Below are 19,666 nucleotides of genomic sequence, written 5' to 3' on the forward strand. Positions count from 1 at the left end.
AATGTTTTCACTTATCGTCATTGTAAATTTACAATTTTCTTTAAATTTCAGCAGCAAGTGTGATTTTCATATCATGGAATCCTTAGCCTGAGGAGAAGGAACATGGATCTGCAAGTTATTTGCATGCCACAGGGGGAAGCAGTCCCCATATGGAGCCGATGTTGTAACTTATTTTTACCCTTTGTAATATTTTGAAGTTTTCCTTTATTTAAAAAGAAAATAGACAAATAGACCAAAAAATAGAAAAATAGACAAAAGGAAAAAATAATGAAAAAAATCATCAATAAAAAAAAATCAAAAGAAAGAAAGAAATAAGAAAGGGATAAAAAAAGAATAAAATATATCCCTAGTAATTGTGCACACATCTAAATGCCACAACATTTCTATTTTAGTTATTTTGATTAATCTTTATCATTTTAAATTAAAAGGATTATTTATTTATTTTTTAATAAATCACTAGGTTGATTTTCTGGATAACATTTAAGTGATGGTTATTTTTCAAAGGATGTGATCGGGCCTACCCATATGAACGACCCCCGATCAATTACCAGACCCCCCACGCTATCGATTGTTAATAGAGAAGGGGGAGGGTGGGGTTCGCAATGTGATTTTCCTATTGGTGTTGTTGGGTACATGGCAACCCTGCATCCATTGTGGTACACCCCTACGAAAAACCACAAAATGTTTCTGATCCTCCCTGCGAACTACCATTCCACCATTCATTCCTTCTGCCGATTTCGGCTATCGCCAAAACCTCCATTACATTTAATCATTGTCACTTCCCGATAAATTTATCACATAATTGTCATGCATTTAATTCTCCTATGCCAAAGTTTGAAAACATTAAACTCTCCCACGTCATTTTCGCCCGTTAACCAATTTCGTCTATTATCAGTAGTTGATTAAAAGTTTATCCCTCTGCAAATTATCTTATTTTCTTCATTTTGTTTACAATTAAGACTCCTAGTTCCAATCTGCAAGTGAACACCATAAAGTCACCAACTTACAATCATTCTATTTCCAGGCAACTATTCTACTGACCCCCAATAATTTTGTTTTCCTTAAAGGCATCTCATAAAGGAAAATTCAAAGTCGTAGACAGTCCCATGCTGCCTTCTATAATCAATTTAGATGAGTTACCTTTCGTTGAGTCTCAATTTAAAATTTTATAAACCATTTGCGAGTTTCATCTCTATGAACTGCACAATTGGGCCTTTAGAAATACCACGATGCCGTGACGAGTTTTGATTGTGTAATTCTGTATTAGCTCAATTTCTCTTCCCTTAGACCTAGCATTTTTTAGATTTTGTTTCTTGGTGTGAAGCTTGCTATTTACTAAGTCAGAGAGGTATCATTGCTTAAAACAATGAAACGTTGTTTTATGTAACCCCTGAGTCAATTTTTGAAGCCCTCTAATTGAATTCTCGAGAATCCTTACATATGTTTTCCATTGATGCATTAATGGAGATTTATTAAAAACTTTCCGTTTGTAAAAGAGCTCATATTTTTGAATCTTTTATGGCTGAGAATTCTAAATTACCCAGAACCAATCCTCCCTATTCTCCTATCATGTTCCCTGAGTTGTCTAAGAAAATTATTTATTTAGTTCCTTTTCTATTAGGATACCCTAGTGACCAATGGATCAATCAAGTAATTTTAGGACTTTTATCAGTGTTTTCCTCTCGTAAAAAACCTTCAGTTATTTTCAATTATAGTTAGTTCCTTTCATATAATATTCATTAGAGATTTTTTAAGTTCCGTGCAGAAGGCTCTTTCAAGCATCAATTTGTTTTGGTCTATTTGTTTCTATGTCATCAGTAAAAAAGATTTACATTTCCTTTGCAGAAGTTGGATGTTACACGAATCCCACTATCAATTATTCATTAGACTTCATTAGTGATAAAGACTTTTGAAGAGTTCTCATTTATTGATTTTTCCAATTAGTTCTTCTATATATAAAACTATTTATTAAACACTGATGATGTTCCTAGTATTTCTATTGAGCTTAGAAGAATTTTACATCTTAGTGAACAGTTAAAGGTTGGAGATTAGTATTTATAATAGAATTTTACAGAAATTAAGATTTATCAATGTGAGCTACAACTATACAAGTTGTCTATCTTCCTCCCAATGAGAATTTTTTCTCTTGAATATATTAGACAAATTATGAATGTTAATCATGTTCATTTTGTTTCTCGCAAAAAAAAAGGTCAATTTAAATTGAAAGCACAGGTTGGCCCGTTTATAGCCAACACAAGAGTTGTAGAGACAGAGGTAGGTAATTTATTGAAAAAAATGAAGTTCAAGTTGAGTTGCAATTGGTCTTAAGAGCCACTGGGGATTATATCATCATTCAGATTTGCACAGAAATCAACACCTTACGTTCATTGGGCTAAACTAGAGATTGAGAATTTTTCGAATAAAGAAGAATGGGAGGAAAACACTCTATAATAAGCCGAGGAAGAATTATCGAGTCATACAATGTTAGAGACTCAAAAACCCACAAAGAGAGAATAAAAAAGGCCATGGGAATCTCAACCACCATCAAGATCATATTTACAACAAATAACTATTAAGGTCATGAAAATAAGAAAGAAAACAACTGAAGAGGAAGAATAATCTTCAGAAAATGAGATTTCTGAAGGATCTTCTACAATAATTCTCCAAGGAGAATCACCATTTTCATTGCAATAGATTGAAGAAACCAGTATAGCTTATCCTTCTCATTCTTCCCCTACTTCATGGGAACAAAGTATATTTTCAAAATTTCTAGAAATAGAAAAGAAGAATGAGACATTGAAGACTTCCACATATGCATAATTTTGGAAACAATCCTCTATAATGGAGACTAGACTACTTTCAACATTAGATAGTGAAAGGGGACAACTCCAATTTTCATTTTTGGAACCAAAGGTACATGTACCTAAAACCACTGAATATTATAAAGCTTCCTTGTTTTCTTTTAATAAAAAATAAATTCATCCCATAGATCAAACTGATCTACGTAAAAAAGAAAGGGAGGTGATTTATACATATTTGACAAGTTCTACAATGACAACTTCTAAGCTGCAAGCATCATGAAATAATATTCATTCTTAATTAAAGATAGAATAATGTCCTCTCTAGCCAAGGATATTAGAATTAAGGGACTTGAAGACCTAGTTTTGAAATTACAGTTGGATCCTAAATATGTAAAAGCAACAAAAAAGATAATCAAATATAGAAATTATGATATTCAATCATTGAGGAAACAATTGAAGTTGCCAACAACTGAAAATCCACAGGCTCAAGAATTCAATCAGTTAGAGAAGGAGAAAGAGAACATGATTTCAATGATTTGACCAAAACATACAAACTTAGAAGATGGAAGCATAAATGGAATACTTGATTAAGGAAAGAGAGCTACAACTCAACACTGGAGTAGCAACTTCTACAACATGAACTACAATAGTATGAACTTCTATAGTAGTAGTGTCCATAGTAGAGCCAGAGCACATTGGCCAAAATTCTAGAGAGTGGTTGTCAAAGGCCATGGGAGATTTATTCTTGAAGGACATGGAAATTGAGAAAATTTGAGTGACGATTTAGAAGATTTAAAACAACATTATTAAAAATGATCATTCATATTCAGGCGAAACACAAAAAAATTACAAATTGACTAAGTAATTAGAAATCTATGAAAATGAATCACTAAAGCCAAAGACAAAATTTGGATTGATATTAATGCATCTTTGACTGAATTATGGCCATTAATTGAATTTTTTTGAGCAAGAAGATTAATTACACAGGTCAAAGCTAGCAGTACTAGAGATTAAAGGAGATATAGATCATAAACTAGGAGAACATACTAGGATAATCAAAGTCCTGCATTCCATAAAAAAGAGAAGAACTTGAAGAATTTGGAATTGAAGACAGGACTGGTGCAATCCTAGAGTCAGGAAAGTTTTGACAAAGAGAAATATAATGTTACAATTGGAGAATAAGTGGCACAACTTAGAAGCACATATCAATAAATTCCATAGAAAATTTAATGCTTTGTGCAAAAAAGGCTTCCAAATATTTGAGACTCTAGTGGCCAATTGTCCCCACTAGAAAATTATTCGCATACGTTACATGAGATACTAGTAGATAAAACCACATTTTCCAAAGTCAGAGGAACAATCATAGGAAAATATTTCATGGAGGTCGTAGAATATGATTTGTCAATTAAACATGAAATTCAACATTTACTTTTAACTAGGCCTACTTTTGAAAAGTACACAAAAGTTGATGAGTCATACAGGAAGTTAACCAAATTTTCTATCCCAGATGATAAAAGATGGGATTAATTATTTGAGCTCATCAAATAGAACAAAATGCAAAATTGTAGTGACCAGAAGGCAAAAAAATAGGAGAAGACAACATAATAATATAAGAAACAAACAAAAAATTCAATTTCGAGAAGCACTCATAAAAAAAAAAACTCGAAATGTGTGTTGAGTGTTGAAATCAATTTAGAATAACTAATTTTTTGTGCTATCTATGTAAATATCCAAATAAGTTTTGGATATTATTTTAGTTTGTAATAAATTTATCTTTAAAGATTCAGATATTTTGAGTGAGATGCTATAAATATTTAGTATTTTGAGGTAGACATGGTTGAACCTTTGTGATGAATCAGTGATATGACTGAACAGTTCTGAGCTATTTATGAAGATAATTGAAGGATTCTTGAATCATTCTCAACAACTTGTGTATCTATCTGAGCTTGTTCCATATTTCAATTATGGTTTTCATATTCATTTCTACACACGTTCAAGGTAACATAGAAGTTTGGGATAGGTAAGATTGAATATCATTCTCCTTGAAAGCCCCTACAAGGTTATAATTGTTAAAATAGACTAATTAACTGAATAGTTTATTATAGTTAATTCCTCTGAATATTTTAATTGTGCCTTCTGTCATCTCCTGAATATGTATTATTTGGATGTAAAAAGCTTCTACACACATCTACTGTATACGATAAATTAGATGTTCAATATGAATATTTAACAATTATATACCTTGTTAATTTCTACTTTTCAAATAAATTTAAATATTAACTCAATTAAGAATGAAACTCAACCCTTTGTTTTTCTTAGAAATACTTAGAATCCACAATTATTTAAAGGTTTAATGCATTTTTCATCCAATTAACATCAAAATATTACCTAGCTTATTTGGCACAATTCCCCAAACTAAAACTCGCTACAAAGATACAACAACCCCTATTCATTTTTTAATTTTACACCACATTGATATTTCTTAATTTTATAAATTTTGGTCAATGTTTCAATGCAACATTACAAAATTAGTCAACCATATTTGCTAATGTAGTTGGCTATATTCAAATATGTTTCCCTATGCTTATAATTAACACTCTTAAACTTTGGTCAAAGTTAATAACCTATTAATATTATTGTTTGATATTAATAATCAAACATGTTGTGATGCCATAATGGTACGTAAATCTATCCAACGTTACAATGTGACAAAGATTGTCACAATGTTACATTACATTGTGATTTCCCCAACTCCCAATGTGACAACATAAAATACTTCAACCACATTTACTAATGTTGTTGTGCATGCACTTTATATACTTTAATCATTGTATATCAACCACATTTACTAATGTGGTTGTGTTAGGAGTTATAAAATTTCTATCTGTTACATTTGGATTTATAATATTGGGGATTAATATTTGTGTTTATAATATTAGGGATTTTAATATTGGGTATAATAATGGAGTTTATAATATTTCGTTTATAATATAGTGCGGTTGATATATAGTTTTAAATATATATGCTTTATAATATTAGGGTTTATAAAAGTTCAATTTTTATTAGGGTTTAATATATGGGGTTTAAAATATTGCGATTTATATTAGGGTTTATAATATTAAGGTCTATAAGATAGATTTTTATATTAGGGTTTATAATATACAATTTGTAATATTTGAGTTTATAATTTTGGGTTTAGGTTTGATAATTTTTTACTATGTTTGAAACTTAACGCTCTTCAACTTCAATCAAACAAAATTTCCTATGAATATTAATAGTCAAATATAGTCAACAACATTAGTCAAGCATATTCAAATATAGTTAACCTTTATATCCGATGTTTAAATAATTGATCCTGATTAAAATTCATCCACTCTATGTTTACTATTTTTAACAAAAGTCAAAAGTCAGTCATATTTGTCCTCAATTAATATAACTTGACCATATTCAATTATAGTCAATCAAGATTGACCAAAGTCAAACATTATAACCCTTAGTCAACTTAGGTCATCCTTGGTCAGCCACGTTCAAGATTAAACAATGTTCAATAATAATATCAATATTAATAAAGATGACTAATATTAATATTAAGGTTGAGCATACTATTATTATTATTATTATTCATATTATTATTATGATAGTTAAAAATGATTAAAATTGACAACTTTACAATAATAATAATTATAATTATTATTCCTATTATAATAATTATAGTTAAAAATGATTAAATTTGGTCAACTTTACAATGAGACATTACAAAATTAGTCAACCGTATTTAATAATGTGGTTGACTATGCTCAAATATGTTTGACTATGTTCAATAGTCAACACTCTTAAAGATCAATCAAACTTAATCACATATGAATATGATTCATTAATATTAAAAATTAGACATATTGTGACATTGAAATGATACATAAATCCATCCAATGTCGCAACGTGACAAAGGTTGTCAAAATGCTACATTACATTGCAATTTCTCTAACATTGCAATACAACATTGTAAAATTATTCAATCACATGTATTAATGTGGTTGTGTTAGGGTTTATAACATTTAGGTTTGTACAATTTGGCTTATAATATTGTGGTTTGATATTTAAGTTTACAATATTTTTGTTTATAATGTTAAAGAAAAATATATAGGGTTTATAATATTAAGCTTTATATGTGTTAGTATTTAATATATTCTGTTTGTAAAATTCGATTCAAAATATTTGGGTCTATAATCTATGGCTTTTAATATTTGGGTTTATAATATTGAGTTTAATATTAGGGTATGTAATATTATGTATGTAATTTTTTGTTTATATTGGGGTTTAATATTTGACTTATATTATATGTTTTATAATATTGGGTTTATAATATACATTTTTTAATATTAACGTTTATAATATTAGGTTTTCTATAGAGTTTATAACATTAAGGTTCAATATATATGGTTTTTCTCATACGATTTAAAATAGAGGGTTTAATATTAGGATTTATAATATATGTTTTATAATATTAGGGTTTATAATGTTTGATTTAATATTAGAGATAATACTATTGTGTTTATAATATAGGGTGTTTAATATAATATAGTTTATAGTATTAGGGTCTATAATATTGGATTTAATATTATGATTTATAATAAGAGGTTTAAACTTATATTTTAAATCTAATTATTACTTATATAATTATTATAATTATATAATGATATCAATATCAAAATTTATATTAAATCTCTACCATACACCCAATAATTATTAATGTGATTAATATATGCCTATAAACATTTATAAACTACATTTACGAATGTACTTGTGCTATTTTACAATAAAATAATTACTCAACATGGCCATCACCTCTCTTACAGGAATAACCTATTTCAATGTTATAACAAATTTGTATATGAAAGATTCCATGAATGTGGACAACCTTAGATGTTATATGGATTTCATTGAACTTAAAAAACCCTTCACATGCTACCAAATATATATGATTATGTTATATAACAAAGTGTGTGTAATATATGATTGGAATAGAGGCCAGTGTGATTTTTAGAGATAAGTGTGCACAAGAGGTGGCAAGGTGTAATGGTTAATCAAATAAGCTCGAAAAAATACAAAATAATATTTTTTATTATGATAAAAAGTTGAAAATTATTTAGGCTCTACCTATTTCTTTATTTTATACCACGTTGTTATTTTGTCAATGGAATCAAAGCACATTTAAGAGAAATCAAACTTTTTAACATTTTTTACATGATTATTTTCCAAGTGCATGAATAGTATGAAAATTATTAGCTTTTAGTTAGTGATTGTGTTAATAACTTTCATATTTGTAGTATTTATTATATACCTAGTTTAAAGATGAAATCACTTTTCTCAGGGCTTTTTTTTGGTAAATTATAACCAAAATTCGGCAGAGATTTTTCAAACTTGAGTTTAATTTGTTTGATCTATAGAATTTAAGTTCCCTGAGGATTTTTTGGGCACTAAATCTATTTATGCATTGAAAAATGTATTTTAAACAAAAAAAATCACAATCTTGCTTGTAATTGTATAGTTAGATTCAGGTGAAGAATGTTATTTTGTCTATAAATTAAAAAACGCCTTTTTATAAGGTTATTTTGAAAATCTGTGAATAGTGTATGGAAAATATTTTCTTCTACTTTATTATTATAGTGAGAAAAAAATATTTTAGTGAGATCGTAGGAGAAATTTATTTTAGGAAATGTAAAGGTTGTTTTTTTGTGTCTTAAGTAGCTAAGAGAAGTTTTCCTAAACATGTGAATAGTTTGATTATGAATATATTTGTTGATGATTCAAGAGTATTGTAATGATGTTAATACTAAGAGCTATATATATTTTGGTTGTTAATGACTTTGGTGATGATATGAGAGAAGTTTCTTTAAGGTAATGTTTAATGCTCAAATTAAAAAGCTTGGAAGGTTGATTGATGGTAAATAATTAGAAGAAGCATTAGCATTGATAAAGGTAATGTTCTAATTATCCCTTATTTTTGCATGGTTAAGAATTCATGCTAGATTTAGAATATTATATGACCTTGTTCAAGGGTATATTTCATATATAAAGTTGAAATGAGCTCATTTCTATCATAAGCCAATTTCTATAGACATTTTATTGGAATAAAAGTGTGTGCAACTTTGCCATTCCATTTTCATTCATTGTTGATTTGCTTGCTAAAAATATAGACTTGGTTTTCTGAATGAATATGAAGGTCCAAGTTGGTTCATCTCCCCCACTATATGATCTCTAAAGAGTAGAAATGGATAGACACCTCACCTAGAATCGTTTGCTTCACTGTTGAAATAGAATGCTACTATGTCACAATAAAGGACACAAAACACATGATTATAGACTCAACTTGAGATGAAATAAGAGAGCGAGACTCCCTATTAATCAAAGAATGAACTCTATAATATGGAGAAGGAGACATGAAGAACCAAGTTTATATTTGATTCCTTAGATCTAGTACCTTGGTGACATATTCTTTAAGATCATAACCTATTGAATCAAAGCTTGAAGAAGCAATATAATTTATATAGAATGATCACTGACAGAAAGATTTTATTGGTATCAGGGTAATACATGTTAACATGAAAATTAATGATCAATGATAGGGAGAGATCCTATTTGTAGAAAATTTGCAAGTATGACTTAATGATGATATCTCAAATGTGAAATAAGACTACAATATGACAATAGTATAAGGACAAATGAAGGTATAAATTAGAAAATGGAAGCATATTGACAAGGGAAGATTTTATTGATCAAGTTCATAGGAAGCATGGTTTCATGGGAGACTCTATTTGGTCCACATCATAGTTCAAGGGAAGTTAAAGAATGTATACATTGATATATTTGAAATGTGCTTAAAGATGAAGGAAGCATGGTCTCAAGGGGAGACTCTATCAAGTCCATAAATATATAGGAATAGTTGGAGAAGCACTGGAAACATGGTTTCAAGAGGAGACTCTATCAACTCCACAAATTTTTTGAGAATAGTTGGAGAAGCATCAGAAGCATAGTCTCATGAAGAGACTATATTAGGTCCAAAAGATGTTTAGGGACGATTGTAGAAGCATTGGCAACATGATCTCAGGGGGGTTCTGTCAAGTCCACACGGAAGTCCAAGAATAGTTCAAGAAGAATTGGTAAGAAATTACAACATAGTCTTAGGTGGAGACTCCAGTTATATTAGGATTAGGTTCACACATAGTCATGGCATCTTGGTTGGAATCCATACCCGTATTTCATTTATTTCAAAGAGAGAGAGAATGCATAAATTAAAGAAATAAGACAAATAAGTAACAAGATAAAGAAATAGGTAAAAGGGATAGGGAATGAAGACATGGAAGAAGAAATACCAAGAAGAGAAGAAACATAATGAAGTATAAGTCCCCAACAACATGTCAGGGGGACTTTAGAGTTTTTTTCCCATTGCCACTAATGACTATCAATATATGATGTTGTTTCCAAAAATGACAAAGGAGGATATTGTTGCACATAGTCTTGACATTGATGAAAAGTGTTATTTATGTCAAAGGGTATTCCTAAGGAAGCAACAATTTCATTCATGAAGCAATATGATAGCTTCATGTCTTGCATGCACTCATCAATTGAAGTTAAATATGTTTTAATTTTATTAAGATTTCTACGAGGTTATGATGTCGTAGCCATTGTATGAGTAATATGATCATGCACTCTGCATCACGATACTTTCAAAAGTATATCACACTTTGAAAAAATCATCCGAAATGAATAGTTATGGCCATTTGAATATCAACATTTGGAAAAGGACCTAAACTATAAGGAAAAATCCAAATCACTAAATTTGTTAAACAAGCATATCTTTTGGGTAGATCCATGGTTTCATGATCCAATCTATGAAAGATAGTGACCAAAACATGTCCGAGGGCTAAAATATTTAAAAGTTGAGCATCTTTGTTGAGATTGGACATATTAGATTATTGGACAAAGAATTGAATTACAAAGTGTAAGGTCTCACCTTACCAACCATCAATATTATAGAAAAATATTGAACAATAAGACACAAAATGAACTATTTTTTTTCACAAGACATAAAAGTGAATACAGCGCCATATTTTCTAATTGATATCATTTACACTACAAATTAAATTCTACTAACTAACCCATGGTAATTTTAATCTTTTCATCAAAGCTACAAGGATAAGGGTTTCATCAAGATTGAAAATTTACAACCATAATAATTGTTTTTCAAGTTCAAAAATCACAATTAAAAGAATGAGTCTTTAGTGGGATGAATAAATGTCAAAATTTACAAACCATAATTTTTAAAAACCTAATTATTAATTCAACTGCAATTAAATGTTTTTAAAAGAGACTAATTTGATTTTATTCTAAATAAAGTCCTTATGAATTATTTTCTTAAAATGAGAATTCAACTTCTATAGAAGTTGTATCCAATACTTATGAATTCATATGTAAGCTAACGTTGCAACAATTCACTTACCCAAAATTTGACATCATGAGCATGAATTTTAACTTAACAGAATTATCGTGTCTATTCATTGAGAAATTTCCAGAAACGCCTTGGTTACAAATCCTAATTTCACTTAGGCATTTTCACAGAAAATTCATAAATACAATTAGCTACAACCATTGAGGCATTATGAAAAATAATATGCGAGCATGCAATGTACAATGATTGAGACATTTTAGCAAATAGTTTGCAAGCATGCAATCTACAATCATTGAGGTATTTTAAGAAATAGTTTTCAAGCATTCAATCTACAACCATTGAGGGATTTTGTCAAACACTTAATAGGCATAATCCATTAACGAAATTTCACAACAATAGATAACATGAATCTATGATTTTAACATCTCTTCAATTATTATCAAGATGTATATAATTACATAACCTCATTTTTTATTATCCCATAATAATGCCAATAATTCTTGAATTAAACTTTACACACAAGTAAAACTACCAACCATCTTCATTGACGGATTTCTACAAACACTTCAAGAAAATGAACGACTATAGACATTGGGGAAATTTTACAAATAGTTTGTAGCCATGTAAGCTACAACAATTGGGGAATTTTGAAAAATAATTAGCAAACTTGAAATAAATTTCCATAAAGATTTTTAAACTATCAGAGTATCAACCATTGAGACATAAAAAAAATAAAAGAATCAAAGAGCATGAACCAAATTATTGTCATCAATATAAATCAACATGCAAATCAATCATGGAAAAAATTTATGCAAATCCAAACAATAGGCAGTCCAAACAGGGTAGCAATAAATTTGCAAAATCGACCAAATTAGTAAATCATAGTTTAGAAAAAAAAAATTGAAATCAAGTTGGGGGTTACATTTTCATGTGGTATGAATAGCCCTTGATTTTGAGTTGATTTGCATCCAAAACTCCCTGGGATGCAATTTAAAAAAAAAAATTAAAAAAATGGATCTCTAGTATCTCATTTACCACTTTTGTCAAACACTTTGAATGCAAACTTCATCTACAACTCTACATGAGGAAAGAAAACCTAGAATTTTTCTAATATGAGCTATTCATTGAGTACTTGATACATATATTTAATTAAACATCGTACAACCTTCAAAACTACTCCCCTTTACATTTAACAAGCTTATTGCAGCCACTGCTACAATTTTACAGACACATGACAACACTGAATGCTACAACCATTAATACTTACTATAAATTAGTTTGCAATAGAACTATACCAAAACTTACATACAATTAACTACAACCGTTGAGGAATCTATTCAAACATTTAGTGTGCAATTGTTATACACATCTAAGTTTCAACCAACAATATAATTCACATTAAGCAAGAACCATGTAACAAATCACTAAAATGCACATTAAAATGTTATAAAACGTAGAATATTGGCTTTAGATAATGGATATGACCTGCTATGAACATAATTTTATTATAAGCATAATTTGAAAACATTGGCAACACATTCTTGTCTTAATTTTGTACATGGAAATTCTCATCTATAGCTACCATGAAACTGTTAGCTCATCATTCGTTAGCTCAAACATAACTTTCTAAATATTTCATAAATATTCATAATTTTTTAATAACTTAAAGTAGCAATTTCCAATGAATTTAAAATTTCTAAAACACTTCAAACTAATAATGCACTAAAATTTCAAGAACATTTATAAACATAACTAATGATGTATATATATAACTTCAAAAGGATGAGAATATTCTCTAGCTCAAATTCCCTTACCAATTCATTGTGAACGATATTGTTTTCCTCTCAACCATATTTAGGAAGAACTTCTCTCATTGGAACCCCCAAGTTGTATAAGCTCACAAAAAGTAACAAAATATAACAGTAGAGAGATATACAAGGCAAGTTAAGGAAGACAAGTTTCATTTCCTCTCAATACCACTCATGTTCAAATCCATTGGGTAGAGCTACTTAGTAATTTAGATTAGCATTTCACTACTATCTAGGCCTCTCCCTCTCACAACCCTCTTCAAATCTCTCAAACTCTTGGTATCACCATACACCTCTCCCCTAGGTGAGAAGACATGAGATACATATATAGGAGGAGCAACAAATTCTTGTCATAAAGGAGGAGTAATATGTATGGCTTGAGGAAGTGTAACATATTCCATTTAGAGGAGTGTAACTCATACCATTAAGGAGAGGTATGCATTACTTAGTTAAGGAGAGTGTAACATGTGCACCAAAGAGAGTGTAAGAGGAATATTTAATGACATTCATTTAATAAGTATAGGAGGAATATTCCATGTCTTTGATGACTATGTAATAGAGTGTAATATATCATTAAGTGAGAGAGATACCTAGAGCCATGAGAGTCATCAAGGAGAAAGTTGTGAAGTGATTGAGCTGATGAAGGTGACTTGTAATTCCTTTTAATAAGACTTTCATAGTATCATAAAGGATAATAATAATAATAATAATAATGATTATTAAGTCGAGATTGAATTGTTAGGATTGACTAATGATAATGTAAGTAATTTTCCTTCAACTACACTTGATTACTAATTAATGCAAGGTGATTTAATATTTTTGGAAAGTCATACTTGAAATGCCAGACATGGCTTCCTATTTTTAGAATATCACTCCAAAATTGTTAGAAATGATATTTTATTTAAGGAAATTCATCCTTAAGCTACCAATTTTCAACACCCATGAGGGGGATTTTTCTTCTGGAGAAAAGGGATTTTTCACCTATATTACATGCATCTTTATGCCTCAGTAGATTGAGGAATTCACACCCTAGTCTACTCCAAGGATCCAAGGTTCCACACCTTGACCTTTTAAACATTTAGGACTACACACCCTAAACTTGTTATTATAGATCCAAGACTCCACTTCTTTATCTTTCATCGATTTAGGACTCCATGCCGTAATTTCCATGCCTTTTCATCTATTATACATTGAAATTCCATGCATTACCTTAAGGTATTTATTGTGAGCTCATACCCATCTCATGATTCGTTGGTAAGGTCTTGTTCCAAGACCTACACACATAAAAATTTCATAGATTAATGGAATCAAATGAATTTCATAATGAAATTAATTTAATCACATTTTACCAAGAATTGTGCATGACTTGCACAGTCATTTTGGTTTTGAAGAAATGACTTCCATAGTCATTTATAATTTTGGCATCCTTGTTGGAAAATAACCAGATTCCTTGCGAGATATTTCTCAATATAATATTAAGCATATATAAATTAATAAAAATCATGTATCATCCATGAATCGTACTCAACCATATGTTCCACATAAAAATGATCATGCATAGATCTATGTGTCTCAATCCTACATCACCATCCATGTCATAAATTTATGTCAAAACTAAGATACCAAAAGAGAAAACATTGATAATATGCACTTAACCAAAATCATTCTCATACACACAACTATAGATATTATCATAAGCATGCAGTAACCAGGTGACTCGAACTATGTCTATAGCATAGAATCCTATACATAAGTCTACCATGCATAATATTTATATCAGTGTATCAAAATCACGCTTCCTCTAGAATTTTCTCTACAAATGAGCTAGCTCACTGATATCATTTAGAAATTTCACCTACAAATCAAATTGATATATGCAATATACTAAAGCATAATACTAAATCTACTTTTACCGTAAACTTTGCGGAAGCTAATCAACTAAGAGCAACATCAAGAATGAACACATATAACTCATAAGAAGGAACCAATCACACATAACACATAATATATCACTGGGGAAAGCACCAACATAAAAGCCCAACTCTTTATTATCAATCATGTGGAGATCCTCAACAAAATACAAAAAGAATCAGCTCAATAGCTATCATGCTCTCTCTGTAATCAGAAGATGAAGATCATAGACTACCTAGGACTCAATATGTAGGCCACAAGTGCTCCAATCTCTTATGATATGTATTTCTCTTGGAAATAGATCCTTCTCCATGCAAGGAATACTTACTAGAAATATCCAAGCATCTGATAGTACAATGTCCCTCATCTAATCTCAACTGGGTCTCTTTCTAAATTGACATGCATCAGTTATCCATGACGGAATGCTCAGTTCTCTGAAATAATAGTTGTCACATGCATGCAAACATTAACAAAATATATTTCATTAATTTAACAACTTTTTAAATTAATCTAACTAGACTTGACTAAGTAAAACTAAGTCAACTGATCCTCTCATTATTAAACTGAACCTTATCTCCTTTAATCAAGGGATAAATTCCTAAATCAAGAGAGAAAATAATTGCATGATCTCACAAAGACTTGAAGTTTAATTTTCCATAATTAATTAACGCATGGAGATTAATTAATTAATATTTTAAACCGCTGTTAACACCAAAATTGTTTTTACTTCCTATAGTTAGACCAGGGACTGCTAAAAATAGGAAGGGACCTACAAATGCTATTTTTAGAAGATTCTATTTTTAGCAGTTTCTCCTCTCACCCAAGGTGGCCAAAATGCTCATTAGTCAAATTTCTATTTTTGTAAGTGTTATTTTGAACAGTTCTATTTTTAGCAATTTCTAAATTTACATTTCTTGTTGAACACTTTTCAACACTCCCTCTCAACAAGAATGTCTTCCCCTCGAACCCGATCCTGTAACTTTGGAATGTTCTGCATGCAACACATCCATCAGGTCCGTTGGCTCCAACAACTCTTGGAACAAAAACTAATCTGATAATCACCCAACGAGTGACATCAGTTAGATATTTCTTAAACAAAATGTATTACATACTCGTCTGCTGGTGTGTGTTCTATGTTATTTAAGCAATGGATCGATCAGATTGCCAATACATAGACATTTAAATGGAAGTACAACAAAGGAATACAGTAAGAAAACATAAAGACATGAGAAGTTTTAATAAGGAGTTCACCCTATTCTCCAGGGCTATGTCTCTAGTCCAGCTTTCAGTGGTGGCCTTGTTTTATTGTGTCTTTAAACAGAGAATTACAATACAAGGACTCAATGTGAGTTCTCCTAAAGCAGGTTTGCTTGGCAGGGTGGTTTCTTGGATTCCCCAAGCCACTGGAGTATGCAGACTCTTCTTATTCCTACCAGCTCTGTGGCCTTCACGTCTACAATGGAAGGAACCAAATATGATGCTCGATCCAGATAGATTCCTCTATGGGATGGCTTGAATCTCTCAATATTTGGTGCTTGATATTGCCACTGGTCAGCTCAACCCTCTGTCTCATCCTGCTTTTCTCTTGCTTCACTGCCTTCTTCTCTATGTATTCCGTCCTCCTCTCGGGATTTAGGTCTTTTTTCCTTCGTCTCTCGGACCTCACTCCGACTTGACTGTGTATTCTATATCTATTCATGGCTTTTATCCATTCATTTCCATGCCTGTTCGGTTCCTTTTCTACCTCTTTCGATTGACCTTCAGCAGCTGCACTTGGAGTTCCTTGTTCGGAGTCATTATGAACGCTCAAGGAGTGGCCACGTGTCCCCATTTGAACAGCGCCAACCTGCTCATCGGTTCATTCTCTTCAGTTACATCGTGTACACATTTTTCATCCACCATGGCAGTCAACCGGATTCCAAATCCCCTTAGAATGCGGCTTAATTCCCTGTCGATTCCGTTTCCCTCGTCGGGCGCAATCTCAGCCATCCGATCTGGGATCCTGCAAATCTGACGTCATACGCACGTCCCACGTGCTTGACCTGCTCAACTGATAACGCATGATCGACAGTGGTTTTCTGTCACCTCTACCACCATGCATCGATCGTTGAGTGGGATCACTTCGCTTCATCCAAAACTGTTTACCGTTTGAGGGCACCCCGATCAATACCGACAGTTTTCGGAGCACGGGTCCCACCTCGTATGATTAGTGCCTTTCGTTTCTCTGCCTGTGGTTCTCTAGATCCTAATGTGACTGAGTGCTTTGGCTCCTCCACTTTGGCCTTGTTTTCCGAGCGATGCGCGATTAGCGCTAGGCACTAATCGCGCAACAAAAACCACCTCCTTTTCTTGATCTGGGGCTCCCAGGGGCCACTTTGACCTCCCCTGCAGTCTCCATGGGCCTCAGTCAGCATGATTTGACCGAGGTCCTCGTCATTCCACGCTGGTTGCCATTGCCGTTGGGTGTTTTTGGTTGCTGTTTTCGATTCTTTAGAGATTTGTTTCATCTTGATACAGTCAAGGTTCTTTGACAGTCTTTTATGGATCTGATTCGGATCATGGCCTTCCCACTGAAAAAACTTTTGGACCACTAAAAGTTGGTTTTCAAGCATCGACTAAGTGAGGAAACTGCTGTCTCACTTGCCCAATCTCAATCCACTTTGCACTACTCGACTTCGAACCTTTGAGGCCAATTCGGAGGTATTCCACTTCTCCACTGTGTGTCATCCTTACCTTCCTATCCAGCACTGTGTCTTCTTACAACTCATTAAGATATTCAGGTAGTAGGTCGTCAATAGAAGGTAATTGACTCTGCTCCTCAGGGTCCTGTTGATGCCTCGAAAATCACTACAACAACATCGGGGAAAACCACCCGGTCCAGACCTTAATGCAGCTCCTTTTCCATTTGGTGTGGTGGCTCCGACTGGAAATAATGGGACCAGTTTCCCAATGATGAATAAAAAGGGGATGGATAAATGAGTGGTTTTCTAATAAAATGGTAATGGATGAATGATTTAATCTAAAAAGTGAAAATATGAATAACTATCCTATCCCGGGAAATTTCTGTTTTTAGTGTAACGTTTGATAATCTTTATCCACAAACAGGCATATAGATGACTCTATTGGTAAACAAAGACATTCATTCATATGATAATTACTTTGTTCAAATAGTTGAACAAAGTAATCAATAAAACATTATTACACTTATCCTTTATATATCACTGATACATATATGACTAAAAGAATAACATTCCTTAAACATTCAATAGTGAAAAATATAAGGATTGTTGTTGAAAACACATACATATATCCAATGATAGCAAGAGTAATCAAATGACGATTCACATAAAAGAATGAAACAAGATCATAGATAATAGTACCATATGTGTTGTAAATCATTCCCGATATCAATCGCATTCGAATTCATTTTTCCAACTTAGAAATACTTTCACATCAAGGCAATAGTGCACATCCCATAAAAGCTTTCTTCGTTAGAATTTGAAATACTGGCCCAGTCTTTATAAAAAATATACCAGAAGCACAATAGTGCAACTTCTAGGTTTGAGTCTTATACAAAAACTGAGGACCCTTTCTAAATGCATGAAAGGGTCTATAAATACTAATTAAACTAACTAACTACAAAAATAAAGTGTTATTTAATTGGTACAACTAAATCTTGAATATCTTCTCCACAGCAGGTTTTTTGGTAGTCGGCAACATGATTCATTGTTTTGGCTGTTCTCCCTTTGATTTGAGTTGGTAGATTGCAAGCATTGGTTCGAATTCTGGAGGGCGGCTGAGACGAGAATGGAGTTGAGCTGAGTATGTGGCATCATGTATTTCGGGAATGATACAACCGATCGCATCGGTTAAACACTTTAGGGTGGCCCTTTGACTGTATGGTTTTACTAAGAAAAAACAATAGGTATCTCAAGTTAAACTTTGGATGCCAACGATTAATCTTCGATTCTTCTCCAACTCTTGATTACATGCTTGCTCCAATGCCTTAGTTGATAGCAATTTACCAGGGGTGCATTGTGAAATCATGTTAGATAGATAAACAATGTTATTGATTAACTCAATTAAGTTATTTGTAGATAATCTACATCTGGAAACCTCTCTCTCTGCTTTCATCAGCTGTGACTACCATTATAAGAAAAGGATCTCCTTGTGTGATTCTAAGATTTTGGGTAGATTTGCTACCTGCCCCTCATTGGTATCTTGCCAAGCAAGAAAGTTTGTCAGAGTCTCATCGGCCTGTTCCAAATCCTGCCTAGCATCAACTGATTTGTCAACTATTGATGCCATTATATCACAAAGGGGCTCAACCAGAGAAATGTTATGACACAACAGTCTTAACTGTGTAACCAATGCCTTGTTAATTTGTAGCGCTTAGGATCTAAAATCGGTAGGTTGTGGAAGACTCTTGAACTTCTCTACTTGAAGTGACAGCTGAGCGATTTGCTCATCTTTCGTTTTCATCATTAGTTCATTCATCGTCTTTAACCTGGCCAATGCTTCTGATAATTCTTTCTACTTTTGTATTGCGCTTGAGTCTATTCCCTGTTTCTCTTCAAGCAATTGCTTATTCAATTGATTGTTTAATTGTTGTTGTGTTGATAATTGATGTTCCAACTGTTCAAATTTTTGTTGTGCTTCGAACACCTGTGATTGCAACAAAACAATTGCTTGATCCT

This window comes from Pinus tabuliformis, chromosome 1_1 (genome assembly GCF_031772625.1).
Source record: "Pinus tabuliformis cultivar Carrire ecotype Pingquan chromosome 1_1, CPIR1, whole genome shotgun sequence".
Classification (NCBI taxonomy): Eukaryota; Viridiplantae; Streptophyta; class Pinopsida; order Pinales; family Pinaceae; genus Pinus; species Pinus tabuliformis.